The sequence below is a fragment of the Anser brachyrhynchus genome (genome assembly GCF_964034855.1).
Source record: "Anser brachyrhynchus genome assembly, chromosome: Z".
NCBI classification, from domain to species: Eukaryota; Metazoa; Chordata; class Aves; order Anseriformes; family Anatidae; genus Anser; species Anser brachyrhynchus.
The window spans coordinates 7,663,426-7,691,171 of record NC_137697.1 but is presented as its reverse complement, the minus strand read 5'-3'; the positions used below and the strand labels follow the sequence as shown (position 1 = coordinate 7,691,171).

At 40.8% G+C, this 27,746-nt stretch overlaps 1 protein-coding gene and 1 long non-coding RNA gene across 4 annotated transcripts in view; both read left to right on the top strand.

Annotated features, from left to right (window-relative positions):
- Nucleotides 1-27,746, top strand: part of ADAMTS12 (ADAM metallopeptidase with thrombospondin type 1 motif 12) — a 172,120-nt gene that overhangs the window by 17,697 nt on the left and 126,677 nt on the right. The window lies entirely within an intron of this gene.
- On the top strand, nt 244-27,733 carry LOC308185735. Its single transcript, XR_013943709.1, has 2 exons — nt 244-1,512; nt 2,957-27,733. It is a non-coding gene; the product is annotated as an uncharacterized lncRNA (long non-coding RNA).

Below are 27,746 nucleotides of genomic sequence, written 5' to 3'. Positions count from 1 at the left end.
AACTGCTGTTTGTAGCATCACTGATGTGTGTTGTTTTCTTTTCCCCCCTCGCCTGCTGCGCAGAATGGCATAGTATACCAGCTGCTTGAGTACAGTTACCCATGTGATTGCTGTATTTCCTCTGCACTTCTGCCAATTCAGCTATTATTATGATAGCTGTCAATGACTGCTTCTTTCATCTGTGGCCCTATTCTGACAAGGAAGATTATTTATGCCCTTAAGTGTTAGTACAAACAGGTACTAAATATGTAATAATTGCCCTTCCCAGTCTTTCTGCTGTGTTAAGCTGTGCAAAACACCTAGAAAGGGGAAACTGTACTTGTCTTACTGATACATTGCATTTCATGATAAATAAATTAAAAAAAAAATGTTATGTTTCTCAATCTATAACCTTATTTTTTTTACAGTGAACTGTCGAGGTTCATTCTTCTAGGGTAAAAAAAAAAATTTAGTCCTGTGCTGGTGCTGTGCTGAAGATAATAAGGTACTGGAACTAAGGCTGGGATTCTTAAGATCTGTTAGAATTGCATACAATGATTTGTAGCTATAAACTTGTGCTGGAGCTTACAGCTCTGATTTCTACTCCTCTATATGTAGTGCAGGTCTGCTGTGGGTCTGTTTAACTTACAAAAGAGAAACTGCTTAAAAATGATGAAGACTTGAAAGAAAACAGCTAGAGGGTTAAGATACTTAAGTGGTATGGAGCTTGATTGATATTATTATTTTGGAAGCTCAAGACAAGTGAGAGTTATGTTTTTTTATTTTTATTTTTGAGGGTTTTAAAGCACAAAAAAGCTGGTGGGAATAAACAGCAGAGTAAGAAGAAAAAGTAAGCAAAAGGAAAACCAAAAGTTTGTTCTTGCAAATACAGTGATTATGTTCAGGTGGGGGACAGGGAGAATGAAAATTAACATTCAAGCTGGCCAGATGACTGAAAAAAAGGGCTCTAAACAAAAAAATGTTTTGAAGAAAAGTTTTTTGAGAGTGCACAGAGTGAGAGCTTTTTCAAACATTTCAGAATCAGGAAGCCTTTCTGAGATTTTTTTAGTGTGTGTGACTGAGAATCAAATAAATGGTTGGGGGAGATAAGGCTGTGGCAGAGAAGTGACATTATTTAATGAAAAATAATATATCACTAGGATGAGATGGTGTTTAACCAGTGGTTAAAAGGAATTAATATAAAATGGCTGAATTACTAACTGAGACATAATCTGTCATTTAAATTGACCTTAGAAGGTGGGTAAACATGGAATAATTTGGATGGCAATATAGTAAATGAATCAAATGAGCTACTGATGGAGAAAAGCTCCAACAAAATTCAATTCCAATGTGATAAGAGTGCGGCCTTTGACTCACAAAGCCCTTATAAACAGAGGATTGCCAGACTATCTGGAGGTCGAGAATATGTCATTTCATCCTTGTACTGTTCTTACAGCCTTTCTTTAAGAACCTCCTTGACTGAAGGGATCTTTGTAATCCGGTCTGGCCATTCTTGCCTTCGTGTGGCATGCGGTATGTAATTGTTTTCACCAACCCAGAGTATTGTTGCAGCATATCTTGTTAATGTAGGTGCCCTCCTCTTGAAAGTTGCTTTGTGCCTGGTATAGAAGACAGCGCTTGGCTGCCATTGCTGCCGTGAGATTTGAGGATTTCTTTTGTAAACAAGGTCTTTCTGGCTCTCCCGTCCATGTGAAATCTGGATGCCCTTTGTTGCTCTCTGTCCTCAAAGGGCCTCATTAGATCTTAATCTGCATTTAGCAGTCTTGGCCATGTCTATGATGACAGCAAAGCATTTGAACTGCATTGTCTACATGTTGTCTTTTTCCTAATAACTCACAACCACAGGGAGAAACTGTGTTTCTTCTCCTAACAGACTTTTATCTTGTGTCAGTTTAGAGTTGCTCAGTACTTGCTGACAGCTTTTGATATAATCTAGTTAAATTACAGTTTGTTAGCAGATTCTTGTCAAAAAGTGACAGGTAATTTAACCTTTCTTGCATCAAAATGCACAGAGGAAACTACTGCTATTTCTTCAAAGTAGGATCCCAATCCCAACGGCCAGAAAGAAGAGATAAATTAAAGTAGTACAGGTTTCTCCTTACACAGAGAAATGCATGTTTCTTCTTTTATTGCTAGCTAAGCCATGGGGACAACATGCCTCTTGTTTATCCAATTAAGTGTTCCCTATGAATTGAGGAAATGGATTTCACTTAGCTTTGGAGAAGAGTTCAAAAGTCTGAGAGTATTAGCAATTCAGGAGAAAGATGCAAAGGGGAGTTATAAATCTTAAACGTCCATTACTGCTCCCAGGGGAGGCAATCTAAATCTAAGGAGGGAATGAAACTGGAGAGCGTAAATTAGCTATGACTAACTGCAAAGCCTCTGCTTGCAATAATTATTTCTGTCTTCTAGGAAAAGGGGTAAAAGAGTCAATACTCTCTCAGAGACTAGGCATGTAATGCTGGTTTATCAGCTACACTGATTTACCCAGGTGAGGTTTCAGGCCATCAAATTCGTGCCATAGCAGTGCTCTGAACTGCTTTGCAGGTCGTTAGAAAGGAAAATGATCTCTAACCCAGTAGTAGTGTTATCTTTTGGGCTATTTTCTTGTAATGAGGACATATCTTCTTCAGACAAGATGGCAGAGCAGGCTTTGGCATAGTCCTTTCACGTCATGCCTGTGAATGTTGCTGTATATGGTGCTTGCTCCAGTTAAATTGATTATTATAACACTTCTCAAGAAATTGTTCTGTAAAGAGCTTGAATGGCAATTAAACATTTTAAAATGTAAGCAAAACAACTTGTCTATATCCAATATATTGGTGGAGACCAAAGTTAGCCAAACTGAGTTGTGTTTTTCATTCTTGGACAAGTGTTTTCCCATTGTTAAGAGTTTCTGTTCTTTGATCTATGAAGTCCCAACTAACATTTTCATGGCAAGTTATTCTTTATCCAGACACTACGGTATGAAGAGCCGAGATGCAGAACAGAGGGGCAATGACATACAATACCTGTAAATGGGTAAGTCTTGGATGAGTTAAAAGTTCAAATCAGAAAAACAGGAAGCATAATAGTTCACTCTCAAAGAGGATGAATTTCTGTGAAGTGTAGCAGTTTATGGACTGTCAGAATTGGCATTTCTGACTCTCAGCCCTCATGCAGGCTGTTCTTGTGACTGAGCAAGTCACTTGGGTCCCATTTCTGTCTAAGTCAGAAGATCAAATTGATCTGACTTTAAAAACAAAATCCAAACAAACAAATAACAAAAACAAAAACCACCAAAAAAAGTGTGGTTACGGCCTTTCTTCTATTTCTTTTTAACCTGATTAAATACCTGAACAGACCTTGTCATTTAACCTGACCGTGGCAGTATAATGAGCCATGTATCCGTGTTGGATTTGTGTCTGTATTGAATTTGGGAATTCAGTAGTATTTCTCACTGTCATTTTTCCACTGTAGAATTAAATCGTGGCCCTAACTTACATACTGGCATGGTACTTGAACAGTTTGTGAAGCACAGCTGTGCCAGGAAGCAATTGCTGCTGACCGAGAGAAATAATGTTAGGCATTTGGGAGCTGTTTGTCAGCCTTTCTGACCACCTAGTTGTGTCCATTTATGCCTGCTAATGATACGTATGTGGCAAGATGTCTGTACAAATCAGTGTTTCTCATTTACCATCCAGTATTTGGCACAGATCGATAGAATAGAATACTTCAGTTGGAAGGGACCTACAGAGATCACTGAGTCCAACTGTCTGACCTATTCAGGGCTAACCAAAAGTTAAAGCACATTATTATCCAAATGCCTCTTGAGCTCTGACAGACATGGGGCATCAGCCGCCTCTCTGGGAAGCTTCTTCCAGTGGTTGGCCACCCTCACGGTAAAGAAATTGCTCCTAATGTCCACTCTGAACTTCCCCTGGTGCAGCTTTGTGCCATTCCCACACACCCTGTGATCAGTTCCCAGGGAGCAGAGACTGGCACCTCCCTCTCCTCTTCCCCTGCTCAGGAAGATGCAGACAGCTGAGCCTCCTTTTCTCCAAAGTAGACAACCCAAGTGACCTCAGCGTCCCCTCACAGGACATGCCTTCCGGCCCTTTTACCAGCTTTCTTGCCCTCCACTTTCAAGGACATTAACACCCTTTTTATATTGTGGAGCCCAGACCTGCACCTGATATTCAAGGTGAGACCACACCAGTGCTAAGTATGGTGGGAGGATCACCTCTTTTGGCTGGCTGGCCATGCTGTATTTAATGCACCCCAAAATGAAGTTTGCCCTCTTGGCTGCCAGGGCACACTGCTGGCTCACGTTGAGCCTGCTGTGGACCAGCACCCCTAGATTGTCTCTGGCAATGCTCTGTCTCCAGTGCAGCACCCAGCATTTTCCTTGGCTGAACATGCCGTTGATGATCGCCCAGTGCTCCAGGGTATCTAGATCCCTCTGCTAGGCCTCTCATCCCTGCAAACAGTCAACAGCACCCCCCAGATTAGCTTTGTTGCCAAAGTTGCTGAGGATTCATTCCATTCCTGCATCAATCGCTGATAAAATTGTGGAACAGGACTGGCCCTGGAACTGAGCCCTGTGGAGCACTGCTAGTGTCCAGCCACCAGCCAGACATAGCCCATTCCCTGCAACCCTTTGAGCTCTGCTGTTGAGCCAGTTCATCACCCAGCACAGCATGAGCCTGTTCTTCTCACAGCTGGACAGTCTGTCCAGAAGTATGCTGTAATTATAGTTTAATGGTAGCTCTGTATTTCAGTGCACTATCTTACTTGGGGTTACTGGCTGTAAGTGCAGGTCATTGTTACCTGGCTTTCTACAATTTGATGTCAAGCTATGAGCCATGCCTAGTTCTGCTTAGGCACTGCAATGCTTCCTATCCATTGATTAGAAAGGGAGCTGTGCCTGGTTGACTCAGGAGAGCAGTGAGCTAAGTGTAGTATCTGTCTCACTGCAGGATAGTTGACCATTTTGTCTAGCTTGGCAGCAGTAAAGAGGAATCTGAGTGCAACCCTCACAAACAAGGGGGCAGTCATTGGTGATTGCAGAGGTTTTCAGAGTGTGGCAGTGTGTGTAACAGACTGCAGCATAAACCAGGTATCAGAAACCTGCTGTTGTGCTAAAAACCTGTTTGCAGGGCTAGTGGCAGTGTGGTGGGACAGATGTGCCACAGGTCCCGGGCAAGGCTGTAACTTCCATTCCGGAGTACTGGAAGAAGAAGCCAATAGAACAGTAAATACTGAAGGAAAGATTTTTTCTAGGGAACTATGTGGCTTCATATGTCTGGAGAATAACAATTGAGGGGAAGTTACTGGGTGAAATGAGACTGTTCACATAGTCCCTCCAGTCTCTCCTCTGAGGCTGTTTTTATTTAAATTATTTGTTAATACTTACAGGACAAAAATAAGAACTGTGTGATGACCTTTGCACAAGACCCAAAGCTGGAAGGTATCATTAGTGGAGAAATGGGCTGCTAAAATAGATGATGCTAGAATTGGATTTGCAGGGTGAAAAACTGAAGTATCATAGCCTAGAGTGTTAATTCATACACCTGGCAAGTAAAAGGAATTTCTGCTTTTAAAAGTTCACTGCTTGGAAGTATAAGACAAGATTTAAATATAGTAGCTGATGCTAACATAGCTTATTACTTGCAGGAGGTTACCTTGAGAAAAGTCATAAATGATCGTGAGTGATCAGAGATTAGCCATATTTTCCCTCTGTTTTTCTAAAGGGTAATTTAGAACAGAGCAGGCATTTCTCATCACTATTTGAAAAAGGGCAAAGGAAGCAGTAGTGGTACGTATCGCGTCCTATTTTACTGTTATCTAGGTGTCTGCCTTTGGCAGTTGTTGGAAACCGAGGGGTGAGGGATGGTGGTCTGAGCCAGTCCCGCTTTCTTATGTGAGATTCAGCTTTTGCGATGGAGAACTGGCAGCTGGATCTGCTGATTCAGGGTTTTCTTTCAAGTCCTGTTTCTAGCTGCATGAGTAGTGGCTTGGGTGCTCAGGGCAGGGAGGTTTGTGAGGATTCACAGACTCTTCCTGGAACAAGCAGGCTGACATTCCTGGGAAGACCTGGAAAACTGACAAGAAGTAAACAAGCTTTGAAGTTGGAGCCCATGCGATTAGTTAACTGTGGAAGATGATTTAGGCATCCTTGAAGCTATGACGCTGGGATTTCAAGCAGTTGAGACATTTCCTTTTAGCACTACTCTGAAATCTGATCGATAAGCATCTTATCTCCTTCACAAGTCGCCTTCATTCACCTCAACTTTTATCTTTCTTTTAAGGACATGGAGGCTAAAGTGAATGTGATTCTCCAGGGCACAGTGTGCCTGCATTCGGTATGAGTGCAGATAGTGGAGCTTAGATAAATGAATAAAACCAACACCTTTCTGAAATACAATCCCCAAATACCCTAAAGACTTCTGAACCAAGAGAAATGCCTCACATCAGCTAAATCAACACACTTACGGATAATGCAGGGAGACAGAAGGGAGAAGAGGAAAGGGAGAGAGCTTTAAGGAAAGGAAAAAAAAAAAAGGAGGGGGGGAGAAGAAGGAGGAGAGGGTATTGTTTGTGTAACTGATTACAGAGAAGAGATCTTGGCAGCCGTAAAGTTCAGTTGTCTGGGATCTGTTAAACACACTGCACTGCTTCAGTTTCTGTGTATATGTTGAAAGCAGAGTGAGCCCAGCAATATTCTTGCAGGATTTGTGTCAGGGAGCACTTAGCAGCAGTATGCATCAGGAGAATCCACTTGCGAATGGCTTTATTTGGGAACACAGATATTTAGGGAGACTACAGCAGAACCGTAGAAACTGCTTAACAGCTTTTAAAAGAACAGCAAACTAACCAAAAGGTGGCCTGCTCTTTAGCAGTGCTGTAGCATAATTCTCTGGTCCTTTCAATCACAGGCAGCAGGGTGTGGATGCCACAGCATTGCTGTTGTGGAGTCTGGCACAGCATTAACCTCTCTCCTGCTGGTTGTGGCAGAGAAAATGTTGTTCTAGGCAAAAAAAAAGCATATTTGCAGCTCGCTTCTTTCAGTCTGTCCTGTCTGCCTTTCCATCTGGATGACTTCTGTTCCCTAGTATTAAATGTAGTTTTTCTACTGATCACTAATGGTAGATGGCAAGGGAAAGGGAAGTAGATCCTGAAAACAGGGTTTGCATGAGGAGTTTCTCTGTCAGATCACTCTGGGCCTAATCAAATATCCTGTCCTCATCAGACTTCCGCCCAGCCTCTCTCCTTCAGGAGACCCAAGGACAGGATATTGGAGTATCCAGCCCACAAAAGCAGGAGAGAGCATCTCAGTACTTTGGTGTGTGAAGGGTGCAGCGCCCACAACAGAGTGTGCGTTGGCATTTGATGCAGTAAAAGGGAGGAGGCAAGCATGAGCTCCAGAAAGGGCTGCAGAACATTTTTATAACCTTTTTCATTGCCCTGTTCTGAAGTGAACCTGCCGTACAATCCACTGATGCAAATAAATTTCATACCTGTCCGCTGTAGAGAGCGAGCTCTGGGGAGCAGTGATCATGAGGTGTGCTCTGCCCTGTGTGGCCAGCGCCAGTGTATGAGCATTGGTATTCTGGGGATGCTGAAAGGGGCGTGCTTCAGAATGGAGAATGAGAAAGAAAAATGAGTTTTTTCCCCTCTTCTTGTGTTCACATCTTGACCAGTTGTCATTCAAAAGAACAGTGTCTGAGCTGAGTGGTGAGGGTTTATGGATCAGTCAAGCAGGATGAACTAAAGAACTCGAGTCCATGGTAGTTTTACTTACAAATACCAAGCAAGAAAAAGGTCCTCCTAAACTTTTCCCTTTGCTTTGATCATGCTGTATATATGCAGTGTTCTGTATCCATTAGCCATGCCTTAGAGTGTTTGATGTCTGAAGCACATTAAGATCTCTTTCTCCACATAACTTTGCCACAAGCATCCTTTTGTCCTATCATGGATGGCATCCTGTAGCTTTGCGAGTGCAATCCTCTAGTGCAGTACAGGCTTCTTTAGATATGACTGTCAGCTGCCATACGCTGCTCTGTCTGGTACAGCTCATCCCCTGTCTCTTCATTGCTTGCTCTTCTGTTACTCACTCTGACCACTGCTTGCAGCTGGGGCTGGCTGCTTGTGTGGCTTCTCCAGTCCAAAACCAAGGAGGGTGGTGGGTTTGGAGGCAGGCTGTGCGTCCCTTTCCTTCCCCACAGGTAGTAGCATCCTTATTTCTCTTCAGTAAGGTGCTACGGTGGAAGAGAGCCTTCCTGTGGTGTCAGAAGTGTTTGGTTGCAGGAGAAGGCTGATTGAGAGCTGACGTCTCAAACATTGCAGGACTGAAAGGATGGTGGGGGAAGAGTTGCTCTAAATGCAGTGTCTGACTTTTGTAAGTAGATGGGCTCTAATTACAGCCTATCACCTTTTGTTGATATTTCCCAGGGACATATCCTCGCTTGTCTGCAAGAGCAGAGTAACTTGGAGTGACCCTAGGTGCTGCCAGAATTCTCTGAATCTCACTAACTCTTTGTCCAAAAGGCTTAATAGCACTACAGCTTTTAGTACTCTCGTGTCCTTTTGGTGTTGGTTTCATGAAGGGTTCAGATTATTTGCTTTCTGTTCCTGAAACGAGATTTCTCTTAAACTATTTTGTTATGTGGTCGCAGTGCATTGGAGTTGCTGATAGATAAGCCTGGGCATCCTGTACTTGTATGCTGAATTCTGTAATGTATGAGTCAGATTAACTGTTTAGAGAAATACTTTTTGAAGTTTGCCAGGGCTGTAAAGACTTTCTGCGTCACCTTTCACTTTAAGAAGTTACTGGGAAAGTATGTCTGGCAGTAAACTATTTACTTTCTGGCTGGGATTCTTTTCTGTATTGCTTGCGCTTCTTTTAGTTAGAGAGCAGACGCTCCACTTACTCTGTAGTCTCTGTTTTTTTCTCTTTGAAAGTCTAATTTGTGCTCAAAGGACTATAGTAAGAAGAGAGAGAGAGGTGAAGTTGATGTTGATGACAAGAAATTCTAGTTGTTTTCCTGTACGTAAGTGTTGGGCAACATCAGAGAAAATATTCTTGTAGTGCTTCCAGATCTGTCTTGCGCAGAAGGCTGAGACAAAGACCATCTTTGGTTTCTTGTATTGCTGTATCACTGAAGAATGAAATGTGCTCCCTCCGTTTTCTGCAGCAGCATAAACTTGTTGTCTGACTTGCACCACAGTTCTTCATGTTCTATTATGTGTCATGAGGACAAAGGTTTACCCAGAAGGGTAGTTTCATGCAGTGGTTACAGAAGGAAAAGAGAGTAATCCCAGATGATTTACTCCCCGATGATTTACTCAGTTGTTTCTCACTCATTAACTGTCCCAGATCCCCTTCCCCTCCAATCTGCAAAATGCTCCCACAAGATGCTGGGGTCAGGGCTGGGAATGCAGCTGTGGTAGTTACAGCAGGGTGAGCAGGTATAGCAGGTGCCCACAATTGTTGGGGGCCTTGCTGCTTTTTCTTGTCTATCCCTATGGTCAGAAGCCAGTCTTCAGTCTCAGGCAGGTTTTCTGGCTCCCAAAACAGCCCAGCTTGCTCCTCTGCCCAGTCAGCCCAGTTGTTGCTTGCCTGGTCCAGAGGTGTCGACCCCTCTGTTCTCAGCATCTTCCAGGAAATGTGTTCCCCTTCTGGTGTCCCCTATCTTGTTAGCTGCTGCCCCAGGATGATCAGGCATGTTGTGAAGCTTGTTTAAAATGGGAAGTTGTGAAATACAAATTAGAGGTAGTGTATAAACGCACAGTGTTTGGTTTTGCACATGAATTACTCTGTACAAGGGCTATTTAAACAGTGGTGCAGCAGCAGCTTGGCATAGTGTCTCCAGGGGGATTTGAAGTATGAGGAGAGCAGAGATTTTTGCCGTAAGAAAAACACCATTTTCTGAGCCATAAAAGCTCATAAGAATATTTGCAAAAGGCAGTCACAGCTAAGGGATGAATTCTGCTCTTGCTCATAATGGGAAGTCTCCGACTGATTGAACTGGTTGGGAGTTCTTAGAGGGAGAGCTCGTTTTCTTTGTTTCTAGTACAGTAGTAGATTGCTGAAGCTGAAACATTTCTTGGCACGGTTGTACCATGGGCAGACTTCTAGAGAACCTACAATTCTCACTTACTGGCCAGCTTTCCTCACACTCCACAACCAGTCAGATCCACCAGGTCTCATGGGGACTGGTTGCTGTTTGGAGGATGGAAGCAAGGGTGGCACAGCCTGGCTTCAGCCATTGAACCGTTGTTTCCTGCATTCTCCACTGCTACCTTGCCCTTTCACAGCAGGAGTTCTTAGCAGGCTAAACTCAAACGAGGAAGTCTGAAGTGAAAGACTGATTTTTGATCTGTCTTAGGTGCTTGTGTAGTCTCCTTAACTGGAACAGTTGAATCTCGCAGTGTTTATCTTCATTGCAACACTTCCATACCTCACTGAATTGTTAACTCTGATTTGCAAACAGAGAATGGAGGCATAGATGTTCTCAGTGGTTTGTCAAAGTTCATACAAGAAGCCTGTGATTGTGCAGGTGCAAGGAATTAAACTCTGCTGTCTTGTTACAAGCTTCACTTTTCTCTTCTTCTGAATCAGCAGAAGCATCATTTGATGGGTACCTGACAAAAATGTGTATGTGGAGTAAGAATACTGTGTTCTCTGTGCAGTGTAGAACTTGTAATACCTGCTTTGAAGAATGATGGTGGTTGCTGAATGAATTTGTAGTAAATAATAATATCAAGTATCTTGTTTTGGAGTTTACATTTAATTTGTCTGACAGGGTCGATGCTTGTGTTACCAGTGTTCTTGGTGAGTTTTTGCAGCTGGGCCATCTCCTTCTATCCAGAAGGCTGTGATTAGAGGCTTAGTTTTGACAGCAAGTTGAGACAGAGGAAAACTACCTTTCAAGACTAGGGTTGTTCTTTTTATTTTTGATTTATTTTTTGTTTCCTAATTCCTCTTTTGAAGCATGGTGACTTGATAGGAATGATTCATTTCAGAAACTGGCCATATGGGAGTAATCTCTGGAAAAAGTTGGATGTAATCATCATCTAAAAGGGCTAATGGCAGTAACAAACACCTTAGCCTTTAGACTAAGGGTTTAGTAGAGAGAAAGATTTGAGCTTGGTTGTGTTAGTGGTAGTTATGTGGCACTTGTGCCATTTTGTAAGTGAAGTGTGATGTTTTGCTGTAATGAGACATTTCTCGCGAGATGTTCTTCTGCCCTGTGGGCATGCCTCTGTCAGGAGCATTGGGTAATGTTTGGGTGCTTGTCACAGTGACAGATGCAGTGACTGCAGACTTCCACCCGTGTGCCTGGTATGCTTTGACCTGTAGTAAAGAAGTTCCCGCAGATCTCAGGAAGTTTTTGAATCTGTTCCTTTCCACTGTCCTCTTCCCTGCATTGTCTTGTTCTGATAAAAAGGAAACTGGAAAAAGTTGGTGTTTCTCTTCTAGCTATGCAGTGGGTAGTTAGAGAGAACCTTTCCGTCCCCTCTGCCTCACTGCTTTTGTACGTGTTTTCCTGTTGCCCTGTTGGAGTCTTGTATTTTTGCATAATAAAGCTTACTTCAGCACTTTATTGAGAACATTGCTATAAAAAATGCAGGAAAATGCCCAGTGTGACAGGGCCAAGTGACCTTTTGTGGAGAAATTTAGTTTAAGGGTGGAGACTAGTGTAAGGACTTCAGTCTTACCAAGAAAGCATTGAAAAGATGGGAAAAATCCTGAAAAATACTATTGATCTTTGCTTCACAGGTGGAAGAAAAAAATAAATGGGAGAATGATCTTGTAAGCTGGAAGGGTAAGGATTAGTGATATTGTAGTGGTCTGTGAAAGTCCTCTTCTGGAATGTTCTCCTATAACACTCTACTGTATCCCATCCAAAAATTGTTAACAAGTCTTTGTTTTGTAGGTTGCCTTTTAAAGCTGAAGTCAGGAGTTAGCTGAAGAGGTAATGGTTACACAAATCTGAGCATTACTGTTTTTGAAGGTGAAAATGTGATTGAATAAGATGCTTCTACATTTTATTGAAAAAGCTGATGTTGAAGAGAAGTGGGACCCAGAGTGATAAGGGAAATTCAGGTAAAAAGAAAGCAAAACAAGTAAAAGTCCAACCCCCCCCCCCCCAAAAAAAAAAAAAAAAAAAAGCAAAACAGGCAGACAAAAAACACAATAAAATCCAGTAGAAGAAAAGGAATAAAATGATAAGAGAAAGATACAGCCAAGAAAACAGTAAACACCAGATTGTGATGTTGTGTGTTCAAAAAAGCTTTAGATCCTTGGCTGTATGTTGACACAGATTTCCTTGTATATAATGAGACAAGAACATAGTGCTTCTAAATTTTCCCATTTTTGTACCAGTATTAGACAACACAGCTGTTACGAGTAATCTGTGGTATAAAAATCAGTATTTCTTATACGTGACATCCCAGGCATGTTAAGAGCAGGGTCTGCAACCTGACCAAGTGTTTCACTGTGGAGTGTAAGTTCAGCATTTTCCACCCAGCTCAGGTATGTGGTCTTGTTGAGAACTGTGTTGCAGCAGTTGTAGTGTTGGTATCTACCTGGCACTCTTAAATGTCGTTCAGTACCATTTGAAAGTGGTGTTGATGCTTAGATTTGAAGCAAGTTACTTGCCCATGTAACTGCTGATGATAAATGTAAGGGTACTGAAAAGTGTCAGGACCCCATGGGAGAAATCAGGAAGCATGTTTGATAAGCTCTGCAAGGAACTAGAAGAGACAGGAAGGAGAAGCTGGAGACACTTGGGAGTAGTGTCCTAAAGCTAGGAGGAGGGAGGGGGATGCAGATTACAAGCAAAGGTGGTACGTGCAAGCACTGGAAGTCTGCTTGCTGCAATCCAGACTGTTTCATGTTGTGGTTCATGAGGCATAAGCAGCTATGGAAATTGGATGTCTGACATGAGGATTCAGGACCAGTGCACTCTCCCTCCTTTGTAATCAGAGCAGACATTTTGCTGCGTTAATTACTGCTTCCTACCCATGACAAGGAGTTCACATCCACAATGGTTTGGGGTGGGGGGGGGGGGGTTGTTTTTTAACCTGATACATATATTCTAGTTTAAGGTGGAAAACACTGTCTTCTTGCATACAGAAAACTCTAGCAGGCCACAGCTGATATTTATTGAAATAAGCCCATAAGAAAGACAGCAGGCAGTTGGAAAGAATCCCTTGGGTACCTAATCAAAGCTAATTTTCAAGCAGTTTGTTTAATGTGTAGACTGTTCCTGCAAGCATGGTAATGCTTCTGAGCTTACTGGGAAGAATAGCAAGGTCACGTCCTTAGGACTGTGCTGACAAGCCTGATTTGAAGCTCACAGGATCTTCCCCTTCGTTGCAACATGTGCCTTCATCTTACTTTGTCCCCTGTACTCTGTTCTAAAGTACTCTGTTTGTGTCACTTCAGAAACACTTATCAGTGAATACTAATTGAAGGGGTGATGCTGGGGACAGGTTTAAATATTTTGGGTCATCGATTTCCCAGAGCTGATGTGTGTCTTTGCAAAGGCACAGTGTAGCTCTGAGATTCTTAATCTACTTGAAAGAAGATTGATATTGCATTGGGTTTGCCAAAATACAAAAATTGGAGAGAAGGGCGAAGTAATGGCTGTTGCTGTGTCACAGAAAAAAATTACATTTTTCTTTGTTTCTGAGGAAACATAAGCTAGCCTGCTACACTCAGATGTGAGCAAAGCAATGCTGGCAGATAAAAGAATAACAAGATTGTAGTAAGTATAGCTTGCATAGATAAAGGTCTAACTGTATGGGTAGCTGAAGACAAAAAGACCATGAAGAAAAATATGAAACAAAATACTGCTTACTGTGTGATGGTAGGTAGCAACATGCAATTTTGAAGCATATACTGACAGTTCTTGTTATTTGGAGTGGCAGCCCTGAAAAAAAAAAGAGCAATACTAGCCTGCTGCCTGCTTTCTGGCAAAGCTTTTCGGCGCTGAGAGAAGCCTGAATGTTGATGAAAGAAGGATAAGTGGGTTGCCTAGGCAAAGCACAGTTGGCAGAGATGTAAGTAGGCACCTGCAGCAATAGATGATAGTGCTAGGAAGGACTCTGAGGTCCTGCTGTGTCTCCCAAGATTGCATTAACTCTTTTGACTGCAGAGTTTTGTAAAGAGCCAGTGTTCAAATAGGCTAAGGTGACACTAAAAGCCTCAGAGTTGTGGCTTCACAGACTACAGCTCTGTTTCCTGAAGCTTAATTTCTGTGTTGTGTGACTTTTCATTTGACCATGCAGAAATTTTATGCTGTTTCCTGGAGCTCAGATTTTAAGTGGCTCTGGCTGCTTCATGTCTGTCACCTGTCTTCCCAATAATGAAGCAATCCCACAATCTTTGTATTATCTACAGATAACACCAGGAATGTTTCTATGTCGTCTTCTAAATCTTTATAAGAATGTTCAGTTTCAGAGGTGCAACACTGATATCTCTGGAGGATTTTGGTAGAAATTTACCTGCTTGGTAATGGCTGTTCATTTATAATTATACCTTAAGGGCTCTCAATTAGCCAGGTTTAGAATCAGTAGAATATGTATAGCATTGATTCTATAATTATTCTTCATCAAAAAGTGCCAAGATAAACGTCTTACAAAGCCTAAATGTGTCATAAGCATACTGTATTTTTTTTTTCTGGTCAAACTTGTAATCTCATTAGGAAATGTGATTAGAAAATGTAAAATTGTAATCTCATTAGATAGGATCTGTTGTTTATAAAGTTGGCTTTGACTGTATTTCCTGCTGTTAATTCTTTACTAGTCTGGTTAATATCAGCTGTCCTTCCTTCTTTCCCTACCCTGCATGCCCTGAATCATGCCAAGCTGACATGAATGTGATATCCTATGTTGTGTTATATCTCCTTAGTAGATACTATGCCAACGTTAACTTTCCTCAGCTCTTGAGAAAAATTCCTCTTGTTCTAAAACGTATAGAGCAACAATGTGAAGTTTCCATAGTTCTTGACTTTCTCTTTTACTACTCTTGGATACAAGTTACTTAGTGACCCTAAAAGTGCTATAGTAGTTGCTGTTTGACATCTTCCTTAGTTATTTTTGAAGTAGAAGTGGAATGACTGCCTTGGAGGATTGCCTTCCCATGCACAAAACAAGAATATTTTGATAAGCAATTATGTTTTTTCTGGCTGTTGTCTATCTGTCAACAGTTCTATTCTTTCCATTTAATAAGGAAAAGTTATATTAATATATGTTTTTATTTCTAATACGTGTTATTTGTGTTTCATTGTCTTTGTAATCACTGTCAGAGGGGCAAAAAGGAGGTAGATAAGTTGGATGTCTACCTCAACTGAATTCTTTGATTCTTTCTCTCTGCTGACCTAGGCACCTCTTTATTTTGCTTGAAGATACTTCTAGGGGGAACTTGTAAATCCCAAGTCTTTGCTTTTGAGTCTGGTAGCTTGACTTGCTTATGAGTGTAAGCAGACACGTGATAGTTACAGGCTATTAGGATGAGATTATTATGCTATTTTAATTCATACTGTCCTTGCAGTATGTGTGCTGCTCTTTGGTCAGATAAGCACTTGTGCTTTGAACTCTCTTTGAACATGAGAGAAGTCCAATTTTAGTGGACAAAGGAAGGACCATGGCTTAGACTTACCAGATTTTGCTTGCAATTTGAGCTGCATTAAAAAGAATCTTTTAAGGATATCCTTTCACCAGTGTTACTCAGAGAAAATCATTTATTCAAACTGTGCCATCTGTGTAAGGGTGTTTTTTTAAAGCAGTTGACTTGCTTTAAATGAGGTGTGATGTCTGTGTAAGTTCCAAAGACCACTTTCGCACTCCATGAAATAAGAGTACAAACTTAGTAGGTATTAAAAGATGCAAAGCAGTCTCTTAGGACACCAGAGAAGTTAACCATTCAAACTATGAATCACAAGCCAAGTCAGAGTAGTTTATTTCACTCAAATATTTCTGAATTGCAAAGCCAAGAAGGCCGAAGAAATGAAGACCTGCACATCTAATCTCTCAGCAGGTTTCATTCCATCAATTTTTCCTACTTGAAAAACATAACCTATTGCTATTCTTTCAAAGCAGATTCTTTAAAAAATGTGTGGCTGCATGTGATTTTAGGATTAGCTTTTTTTTTGCTTTTTTAATAAGTAGCATGAGATACAAACGCAAAATAGGACTATATGCATACTAAACAATACTAAGAATTTTGTTTTTCATGAAAGCCACAAATGCTCTAGAAACAGCGTTATGGCTTACACATCAAATTCACCCCTGTTGATGATAGCTTATGTTCACTCTCTTGGGTCTTTTATAAGTTTTGCTTCATTGTGCAGGCTTGTAAATCCCAATTATACTAATGGGTGTCATGCTTTCACATTATAGGAAAGAAGTGCCAAATACAGCCCACAGTGGGATGCCCTCATCTAGCAACTAGCTCTTACACTATGGAGCCTTTCTCTTAGCTATCAAAAACATTTAACACTGGGGAAAAGAACATTAATACAGCTTGTATTGGAGTCCAAGGACAATGATCTGGAAAGCTGTTTGCAGTCGTGTTCTGTCAGGCTGTTGCATATTGGAGCTAGAGATAAAACAGTTCACACGTGAAAGAAAGTGGCATTTGCAAAGTTGATGGTCAGTTAATTATTGCTGAAAAGTACATAGCAACTTGCTCTCGTACTTTTTAGAAACATTATTTGATATGCTACCCTCATTTACTGAAATGTCTCGTAAAATAATTCTTAGCTATGAATTAGAAGGTCAAACATTTGCGCTCCCCTGTTTCTGAGAAACCAGTTCTACAGAAAGATATGAAACAGGTTGGTGTCACCATATGGCATTTTGATGAGGACTGGTGTCCTGTCTTTGTTTTGAAAGAAATCAAGTCACAGATATTACTGTGCTTTCCTGTGGACTATTTGAGTAGGATTGGGGGTTTCTTATTGTTGATTTGGTTGGCAGTGTTTTGAAGAGTCTGAACAATAGGTACATTAGGAGAGATGTATGAACACAAGTTTTAGATTTGTTCATGCTTCAAACCAGTGCTCTTAGAATGGGATTCATGTGGTTTTGTTTTGGACAGTTACCTGAGGATCTCAAGGTGGGAGCACGGTTGCTCTGGAGGGTGGGTCATTTTTTTGCTGAAGTCATTTTTTTGAGGACCTCTAAAAATGGCTTAGCCTTCAGTGGCTGAGCTCTTAACTCTGATTTTTGGTGCTTCACAGCATTATGAAGGTCTTATCTAACACAGTTCATGTTTATCTTTCATTAGTAACTTCAGTAAGTATTTCGTTTGAGTGCCTGAATTTGGATGGAGGGAATGTATGGTATTATCCCAGACATTAGAAAAGGTTATGTTCAGAAAAGAATGACGCTCCTATAACCAGCATTTTCCCATCTGCTAGTCTGCTCTTACTGGAGGATTGTCATATCCAGAGGCTCTTAAAAGGATGCTCCAAGGCCTCACCTATTGACTGGTTTAATGGGACATTTTGTCTAGGCTAAGGCTCCATAATTTAACGTCTTCCCTGAACAAAATGGTGGCTTTTTGCTTTTTTTGTAATCCTGGCCATTTTCCTTTCTTTTCTCTATACAGGCCAAAGCAAATCACATTAACAAACATTTGTCTACACTGAGTATGTGTGAGCCCATGGCATCTTCAGCTTCGTGCTGCTAGTCAATAAGCAAGTTGATCACTGAAGGGATTGGTTTGCTGATTCTTAGCATTTCCTGAAAGTCTCCACTGCAGGTGAGGTGCAGCTGCAGAGTTAGGTTTTCTTAGAAATTAAGAATGTGTGCAAGCAAGAGAGTAGTAGTAATACTTATTACACAGAGTAACGGTTTCATATTATCAGAGCTTATAATTCAGAGGGAAAACCATCTGGTTAAAAATACATGCATTTTTCTCATTTCAAGTATAACCCCAGGGTTGCTTTTTCTTGTTTTCTTCCTGATTGCTTTTCATTTTGTCTAAGAACTTGTTAATGATCTGTGGCAATCGAATTCACTATAGTTAACAGGGAAAATGAGAGTTAATTTTGGAACACTGTTGTCTCTCACTCCCCTCTGTTCTGTCAGATTGTTACGTGAACCTGTTGTGCTTTATCTTAAATTAAATTATTAGAGGTAGGCACTGTGTATTTCTTTGTGGTTTTTGTCTTTCTAGCTGTGTCTCCTGAATGTTCTTTTAAGGGTTCTGAGTTGTAAAAGAGAAGTGAAAACCAAAATTATGTAGTATTAAAAAATGGCTTTGTTTGCTTACATCTATGCTTTATAAAGTTGTGGAACATAGGAAGATGGGTGAGCAAGCATTAAACTAAGTTGGTTACCAGAAAGGTTCAGCTCCAGCAACCTTCACCTTCTGCAGGTGGCCTGAACAGGTCTCTTGAATCCTGAATAAGCTAAATTCACAACCGCCTGTGGTGTTTTTCCCCATAGCTCTCTTGTGCAGTGCCATAACTAAATACATACCCCGTTGCATGACTTAAAGAAAAAGGAGACTATTGATCTGTAAAAATGTATTAAATGGATAAATCTTGATACCTGGTTTTGTTACCAGCAGCTGCTACGTGGTAACTCTCTGGTTGCTTAAGTGCTACGTCTCAACTGAATTTTAGAGGTGGCGTGGACCTTTAGTTCCAAATGAGCCTCATCTGAATAAGCATTTATGCTTAAAAACTTCATGTCCAGAGCTCTTCCTCTGTATTGTCATTTAACCTGTTTGGCAGCTCTGTTGTGTGGAAGTAATAAATGAAATTGGAGTGGCCTTTTCAATGTGGCTCGGTGCTTGTAGGGTTTTTTTTCACACCTGGAGGCACTTAGGGATGTGTTTGAAATCATAGCTCTTCCTCTTTAGAGGAAGCAGAGAGATGTGCATGACTGACACGGCTGGCCCTCCTGTGTATGGTCTTCAGAGAAGCTCCTGTGTATTATTTTCTTTCCTGTTGTCAAGGATAACCAAAACAAAGTAAAAATGAATCTGGAAATCCCTCAAGCGTTTTTACAGCTTAAATCTAATAGTCATTTTTTCCCAGACGTGGTCTTGTTGTACATGCAAAGCTTTGGATGACTGTTCAGTGACGTGCTCTTTAGCTTGCGTGGAGATGGTATGTATGAGAATGGATTTTGTAGCTGAAGCATGCTTGAATTCATTGCATTTTCTCTTAATCACCTATCGCATCTGAGTTTTCAAGCATCTTCTCCCTGCCGAGTTTGTATACAGGAGTACAGGCTGTCTCTGCAGTTAACCTGCACTTGCATTTCTCTTTGTTGGGGCTGCTGCAGACCCAGACTCTGTGCAGACACTCCTCCTTTCTCATGTGAAAATAGCATCTCAGATAGATACATTTGGTAGTGCATGGTCACCCTGTTTTTGATATGCTCTTATTCTGTACAAATACCTGTTGATGTCATACGGCGTACCTGCGACTGCTGACTAATGCGTAGGTTTGGACAGTACTTACTTCTCTGTGTTGATAGCACTGCATCGCATTAGTGACAATGAATTTCATTTCAAAGATACCTGTAGAGTGCAGTGAAATTGATATTAATGGTTTTTCTGGTTCAAGACAATCTACTTTTTGAAGTGAAGCCTACTTAAAAACCTGTTAAATTCTGGCAAAACCTATTATATCAAGTGTATTTCCATTCAGCTGCGCTGAAGGAAAAAGAGGATGACCAGATACCTGAAGATAAGATCCTGTCTGGATCTATGTTATTTTTAAGTTGGGTATCTAAAATCCTACCACAGTCCCAGAAAAGGAGTCAGTCTCCTTGCTTTCTGGAACTGTCTAACCCTGAAAGCTCCTAAACACTTCTGTGTCACCTGAATTATCTTGGCTGTGATGCAGACCTAGGTTCTACTGGTGCTGATGGGAAGCTAATTGTGGTTGTGGGATTTTGGGAAATAATGTTCATCTTATGTGTTACAGCCTACTTGTGAGAATATTCTGCTCAGTAAGTGGATAATCCATTTCAAGGCACAGCTCAAGAGATTTTCATTTCTCTCTGCCACATCCAGAAAATGAAAGGTGTACATTATGGCCTTGGATCTCTACCATAAAGGATTAAATGCCTAAAACTGCGGTGCATCTGCATAAATAGGTGACTAAATTTGTTGCATGAGTTCCATATGGAGCATTCAAAGCTGCAGAGCTGAGAGAAGGACTTCATTGTGCAGCCCTGTCCTGGGACAGACCACATGGCTCTTAAACTTAATGCTGTATTTGATTTTTTCATTTGCTTTTCAAAGAAAGGCTTTCAAGCTTTCTGAATGTAAATACATTATTAACGTCCCAGAGGTAAAGAACTTGATCTTTTGGCCTTCAGCACCATTTTTTTTTTCCTGAATGTACAAAATCAAGGAGCTGTACAGCTGTAATCAAATCGGGATGAGAGTCTATTTTTAGTATTGTAGGATCCTTAGGACTACATGGTGCCTGATCCTTAAACTGTGCAGAGATTGGAGAACCAGAGCAGGGAGAGGGACAAGTAGGTTTTGCTTCTTCCTTTATCTGCACTCTTTGTAGGCAAGATAGCATTCAGACCCTATTCTTTTTTTTTTGGGGTAGAGGTGCTGTGCATGCCAAAGAAGAGCAGTGTGTGATGGTATAATAGTAAAAACCAGGTGAATGATGTACAGCTTCTTGTGGGTTTGATTGCCTTAATGCATTAAGCACCTAGTGGGCTAGGCCTGAAAGAGGTGGTGGTTGTTTTTTTGTTTGTTTGTTTATTTTTGGTTTGACATGCATGAATGGCAACAAAAGATCTAAGTCCCATCTGGAAGCAAATGCTGTGCAATTCTAACTGGTGTTTTGTCATTAAAAATCTTTTCAGGCTGTTCTGGGGACTTGATATCATTTAATGCCATGCTGGTGAGCCTGGTATAAAATAGACATACGTATTTGCCTTTTTCTGTTATAGACAAAAGTGCTTTTGTACTATTCAGTTTTGACTCAATGGAGGCTTTGAGTCAAAGTCTTTGTTTTTGTTTGCATCATGGTTAAAAATAATGTTGTTGGTGTTGGTATCATGCTCACTAATTTGTTTGTACGATAGGAAAAAATACTTGCAAACAAGATTTGTTTCAATTTGAGTTTTTTTTTAAGCAGACCATCATAGCTGCTAAATTCCTATATCATTCAAAATTCAGTTGCTTTATGTTTGAGTTATGGATTATAATTTTAGGCTAATTATATCTGAGCTGTGCTTGTAAGTGAATACTAAAGTTCAGGTGTGTTTAGCAGGTGGACTTGGCTATTTTTCTGGGTTCTTTTTTGGATTTAAATTCTTCCTGTGTTTATAGGAAAACACATTATGCTGTGTTAAAGACGTGGTCATATATGTCTCATATATGTGACAGGAAACTGTTTTCTATACCCAGAGGATTCTGGTAAGTTGTACCACATTGCGAAGGCAGTACTGGTTCCTTCCTATACTCCCTGATGGTTTGATGTGAGGGGAAAAATACGTCACAATCCCACATCTAGGGATTAGTTTAATCTTCAAGGCTTTAGCCAGATGTCTAAAGATGATGTTTGCTGGCACAGTTTATATCACATTCTTTCATTCTTTCTTCAGAGCTATGTTATTTCTAAGCAGCTGTTCAGTTTACAATCCCAAATATGTGTACATGCATGTTATAAACAGACCTTGGGTTCTCTTGAACACAGAAGAAGATAGACCAAAATTTGGGGCTTACAGTTTGAGATATGTTATTTCCCTACTACATCTGGCAAAGCTGAAGTTTCTGTATTTGTGATAGCTGCGTGTAGTCATGTGCAGTAGATGACTGTGCTGTAGAATAAAATTTGCTCTTTCCTGTCTCATGGTTAGGATTGAGAAGGAATCTCCACTGATGCAAAATGTAACCATTTCTTTGTTACAAAGACCATTAAAAAGTGAACAATGGGTCTTGTTTTCGAGGGGCTTTGCAACCTTCTCAGTGATTCAAGGTGGTAGTTCTGTGCAGATACTCCTTCTGCTTCTGCAGTGTTTAAATGAATGACCCAGATGGGTCTGATCCTTCCAAGTTTGTATTGTTCTTCACCAAAGGCAAATTTTGATTGAATGCAGTTTCTCCAGGCTTGTTCCAGAACTATGTGCTACTAAAAATTTGATTAGGCTGTCACTGAAGGATGCTTACAGAAGCCTTTTTTCCAGTCCTTACACCAGCATTCATTTGCATCTGACTCATCATCTGCAATGTCAGCAGTCAGGTGAAGCTGGCTTGAGTTTCATGTTTGATCTGAAATCTGAAGATCATTTTTCCTTTCGCTAAGGATGCTTCACCCAGATTTGCTCTCTATTCCTCTTAATTTTCCTGTGGTTTGACACTGAGAAGTGCTATCTTTCTTACAGATTGTATATTTGTGTGGCAGTGGCTTGCCTGAGCCTCACAGCAAGTTGTTAGCAGTGCAGGGACAGGAGAAAGCTGTCTTGGACAAAGACTTGCATGTGAAGCACAGTTACATGGTATGGTATGTAGTCGGTGCACTGGAAAGGTGCTTAACAGGAAAAAAAGGCACCAGGAAGGAAATGATCTGGAAGACTCAAACAGTAAATAAACCTGTTTCTTCTAGATCAAATTTTATTTCCTGGTCTGATTGTTTCTAAGTAGACTGAGTTCAAGAACTGCAGGTGAATCTGTTGAGTAGAGTGAACTGTTTTCTTCCACTCCCTTCAGGAGAGCTTTTACTGAAAGTTGTTAATTGCCCTAGGAAATAATTAAGAAAAATGTATCTCCTCAGGCTCCAGGAGTAAGTTTCCAATTGCATGCAAAACGAGTTAAGAGAAGAACAGATACAAAATAGCAACAAAAAATATTTTTTCTCCCTATGGATTATTGTAATCTGGGAGAGCACGCATGCTTAGACGTCCAGATGTTCATCCAAAGTAAGGTTCAGACTCTCGGAAACAGAGTTTGTCTCCTGCATCCTTATCAACTTTTAAGAATAAGATTGTCCTGATTATGTGTGTGTGTGCGTGTGTGGAGCAGATATTTGGAAACCTTATCTGCAGCATCATATTCTGACAACCCAGTAAACTGTTGCTGAGAATTAAAAACAATTGCATTAACAGTTGCAGGCATTTTTGTTGTTATTGTTGTTTTCCCTCCAGCAGTCACCATTCCATGCCACCTGATACTATAAATGTTGTCATACATTCTTCATTGTCATGCTGGTGTGAGATGCTGTGGAGCTGTAAACATAGCTCACTTCTCAAATGGACTCATATCACTGCTGTAAAAGGTGGCCATGTATAGGAAGAACCGACAGCAAGTGGAGTTGTTGCATGGTTCATGTTAAAGAAATCTCCTATAACAGCATTAAGGCTGAGAAAAGTCTGTTGCGCTGTTGCAACCTCAGGTATGGAATCGGGAGGGGCATGCTATGAGATCTTTCAATGACTCAACCATAAATGCTTTTTCAATTCATTCCTTTCAAGTGTTCCTAACAAGACCTAGTTGTTTCAACTGCTTCGCATTGCTCACAGTGCGGACCCATGTTATGTTTAAGTGCACAGTTAAACACCTGCTATGAGAAAAAGCTTTAGTTCTTCCTGAATTTTCCTCCTCAGTGTGAATTTCACAAACATGCATGTATTTTTCACAAAGCTAAAGTGGCAAAGGTGATAGTGTTGCCCTGTTTTGCATACAAGTCTGAGCAGAAAGATTAAAATCGGATGTGTTCACTGCTTTGAGATATTTGTTATAAATGAACTCTCTGATTCTTTACATTTTCCTTTGTATTACAAAACATACTGAAGCTTGTGATTTTGCATGTTTGGTTGCTGCCATCTTTCTTTGCAGGTTGGATACCAAAAAAAAAACCAAAAAAAAACACATCATCAGGGATTGTGTTAAGATCTGTAAGATCATGTTAGTGATGTGTCCAGCATCAATAAGAAGGCTACAACAGACACAGTAGTGTATTAAATTATCAGACTGATTTAAGAATAGGCCCTTTATTCTCTTACAGCCTGTGCTCACAGATACCCCTAAGTAGTGGTCTAATCACACAACCTTTTTCCTTGCCTCTCCCATCCACTTCTCCCCTATAGCTCAGGATCTGGCTTTGTGCACTGTCCTGTAGCTGCTAGCTCTAAGCAGGGCAATCACACAGCAGTTGTTTGTGTTTGAGGAGGCCATGTATCGAGTCCTCTTTGGGAGATACAAATCAGAAATGTAGCTTTTGCCAAGAGCTTAACAGCTAGGTCATTTCTTACCTACAATTGTTACCTATAATGATATTTTAAAAATATGTTAGTAAAATACTTGCACAGGACTTGAGAAACTGTTGGTTTTATTGGGGAAAAAAACAAAGTTACCACATAAACTGAAGTGGAATGTGCAACTGCTTTCTGTTGGTTTTAAAACTTGGCTGATGGGACAGATTTTATTCAGAAATAGCCCATAACATTGTGCCATGATCCAAAATCTGGAACTTAATGCCATATTAGGTATAGCTGCAATCATTTGCAATTCTGTTTTGAGTGATTACACATGGGAAGAGGAATTTGAAATATGAACATGGTTATTAGCACATAAATGCAATTCTAACGGTTAGCTAACATCTAATTGTTTGGGCAAACTACACTTCAGTTTCTACCACTCCTAGCATCTCCCAGCACCACTAAGTGAAGTTTTCACATGCTGAGCAACATCATCATATTTGGATTTGAGCTGATGCTATTCTCAGATGACAGCTCACTATTTTCATTAGTAGAGCTAGTGGAATTAAGGCGAAGGTAGGTAGTGTTGTGAAAAGTCTGTTGTATGTAGCTGACAGCAAAGACCTCGTCACTATGTGTGTTCCTTGTGCAGCATTATCCACAGAACCGTTTTAAAAGCAGTCTGAAATTGCCTCTAAAGGATCCTGAAATAGCCAGCAAAGGTCCCGTTTGTCTCCTTAGCACCTTGGCTCCAGGAGCAGCCAGAAACTCAAGGCAAACACAGCATGAGTGCAATCCCACTTTAGCTGCCACTTGCTAGGTCTAGTTTTCAATGACTGGAAGTAGGGTACAGAGCTGTAGCAAAGGGTGAGGGAGAGGGCTCCAAAGGGGTAAATGTCACCAAACATTGCTGGCTGCTACTGCAACTCTCTGGGTGGGGATTCAGCAGGACAATAAGGACCTGCAAGCAAGGCTTTGGGAAAATGATTCTGAGCTCAAAAGTATCTTATTATAGCACTGCAAGAGCAGCTACATCAGAGGAGAATGGTATTATCACACAGTATATAGCAGCATTATTGACATTATGTTATGGGGGAAGACTGCCTTCATCTTTTCCACCCACATGAAATTAAAGAGTGGCCCCTTCTGTAATGCAGCTGCCTCAGGCCCGATTGACAGCTTTATGCCTTGCACCCTGTACTGCATGCAGGCTATGTTTGCCTGGGAAAATACTAGCAGAGTTCTTTGTAACTGAATTCCTGTTTATTTATGTGCACTTTGTGGAAGGACAGACATAACAAGGCTATTGCATTCTTATTGGGATCCAAGATAGCATCCTTTGAAAACAAAATAAGGTGCATCTTAAATTTTGTTTCAGGCTTCTTGCAGATTTGAGCAAATGTGCAGGCTCTTGTGTAGACTCTGGATGTGTTTTCAGAAGTCTTTCACGTCAGTATCAGCAAGACACTAGCTTTAAAGAATGGAATGGTCTGAAGGGGTAGTGTTTGCAAACTTTCTTCTATGGGGTCTTGCCCCTTATGCTTTGGAAACTGATAGAATGTGTGTAGCACTCTGTGCTCTAAACTAGTTTTCCCATCACTCTGCAATGCCGAAATTTAAGAGGATATTTATAATAAGCATCATCTGTATGAGCTAGTAAAAAATAATACTGTTAATTGACATTGTAAACATTGTTACTTGTAAATTAGTGAGAATATTTAGGCATGTGCTTCTCAGTGAAATGCTTATTATATTTTTCCATCAGTGCTTTGCTGTGATAAATGCTTTATTAGTTGAACAGGTGAGGATTTACTGCAAGAGACAATTCAGAAATTGAGAATATTCCAGAACCTTTATCCTTTACGCTCTGATTAGAAATACTTCCATGGAGTGAAGAATATCCTCAGTGCTTCTTGTTGCCCTTCAGTGTTATTTACACACTCTGCATTTTACACAGATTAGATGAAGATGTTATGCCCCAAGTGTCTGAACTTCACATAGCAATACAAAATTAGAAACAGTCAATTTTTTACAAATGGGTATAGCTATCCATTGTGACAGAGAAAAAACAGTTGAATAGAATGCAGAATAGTCTAATGTTATCCCAGGTCACTGTAAATGAGATTTACCTGACCAAACATAAATGCCCCGTGTATGGTTGCTCACGTCTCCACTTGTCATGACCTTACTTAAGGTCAGTGAAGAGAAACAGGTGCTTCTGGGGTGCTTTTTAACTCATATTGATGGTTCAGATCAGATGAACTTTCCTGTTCTTCACTGATTATGAAGAGATCCTGAATGCAGAAGCATAGAGGTAGATGGGGAGTGGCTGAGGTTACTGGGCCTGCAGCCTGGAAAAGAGGAGGTTGAGGGGAGGCCTCATCGCAGCCTACAGCTTCCTCGCGAGGGGGAGTGGAGGGGCAGGTGCTGATCTATTCTTCTTAATCACCAGTGATAGGACCCACGGCAATGGGGTCAAGCTGAGGCAGGGGAAGTTTAGGCTGGACATCAGGAAGAGGTTCTTCACCGAGAGGGTGGTCGCACACTGGAACAGGCTCCCCAGGGAAGTAGTCACTGCACCAAGCCTGTCTGAATTTAAGAAAAGATTGGACTGTGCACTTAGTCACATGGTCTGAATTTTTGGGCAGACCTGTGCGGTGCCAGGCGTTGGACTTGATGATCCTTATGGGTCCCTTCCAACTCGGGATATTCTGTGATTCTATGTTTACATCTGGTCAGATGAATGGCACATCTGGAATCTGATTTCAGCCTTGGTAAACTCATAAGTTATGAGTGGAGCTCCTTGGGCCCAACAGGCCCAGCACTGGGAGATTAATCTTCTTGTTTTGGCTTGTGGTAAGAATAAGTTTGACATTTGGAATATGTTTTAACCAGCTTTGCCAGTCCCATGTGCCAGATACAAGACAAAAAAAAAAGGGAGAAAAAAATATATATATCAAAAAGATAAACAGAGTAATATAAATACTTCCTGGAAAGTAAGTCGATATGTGGCCTGTTCACCAACACAAGATTAAAGTAAACATTGGTTTACATGGTTAAAATAACAATTTTATTGGTAGCAGTTCTGTAAGTAATTAATATGTAGCCACAAAATAAGCAGATGTTAATTGATTCTGCTGGGTGGGATCTTCTGAGTTAATTCAGAGGTGCTTCTGAAGGCTCTGAAGTTATCTTGCTGTAGTATGTGGGATGATGGTAGCAGGAGTTCCTTTCCTCTCACAGTCAGCAATCTGATTTCTCTTGCTTTTTAAACTTCTTGTGTCTTGTGTTTCTGCTTGGGATCATTGACCCTCTGAGTCCCATCAGGTGTCTTCTCTGTCACCATTACATGGACCACAGACAAGTTAGCAATGATGAGAATTTTTTCTGCTTAACCAGGTTTACATTAAACTCCCAGCATACGTAGTTTATACAAGAATCGGAGCATAAACAGAATAGGTATTTTGCAGGAAATGCATAAGTGTGTTTGTTCAGAATTTGAACTGGTGTCCAGCTGGAATTGGGAAATACACTTGCTTTTCCTGATCTAGTACTATGTGTAGCGA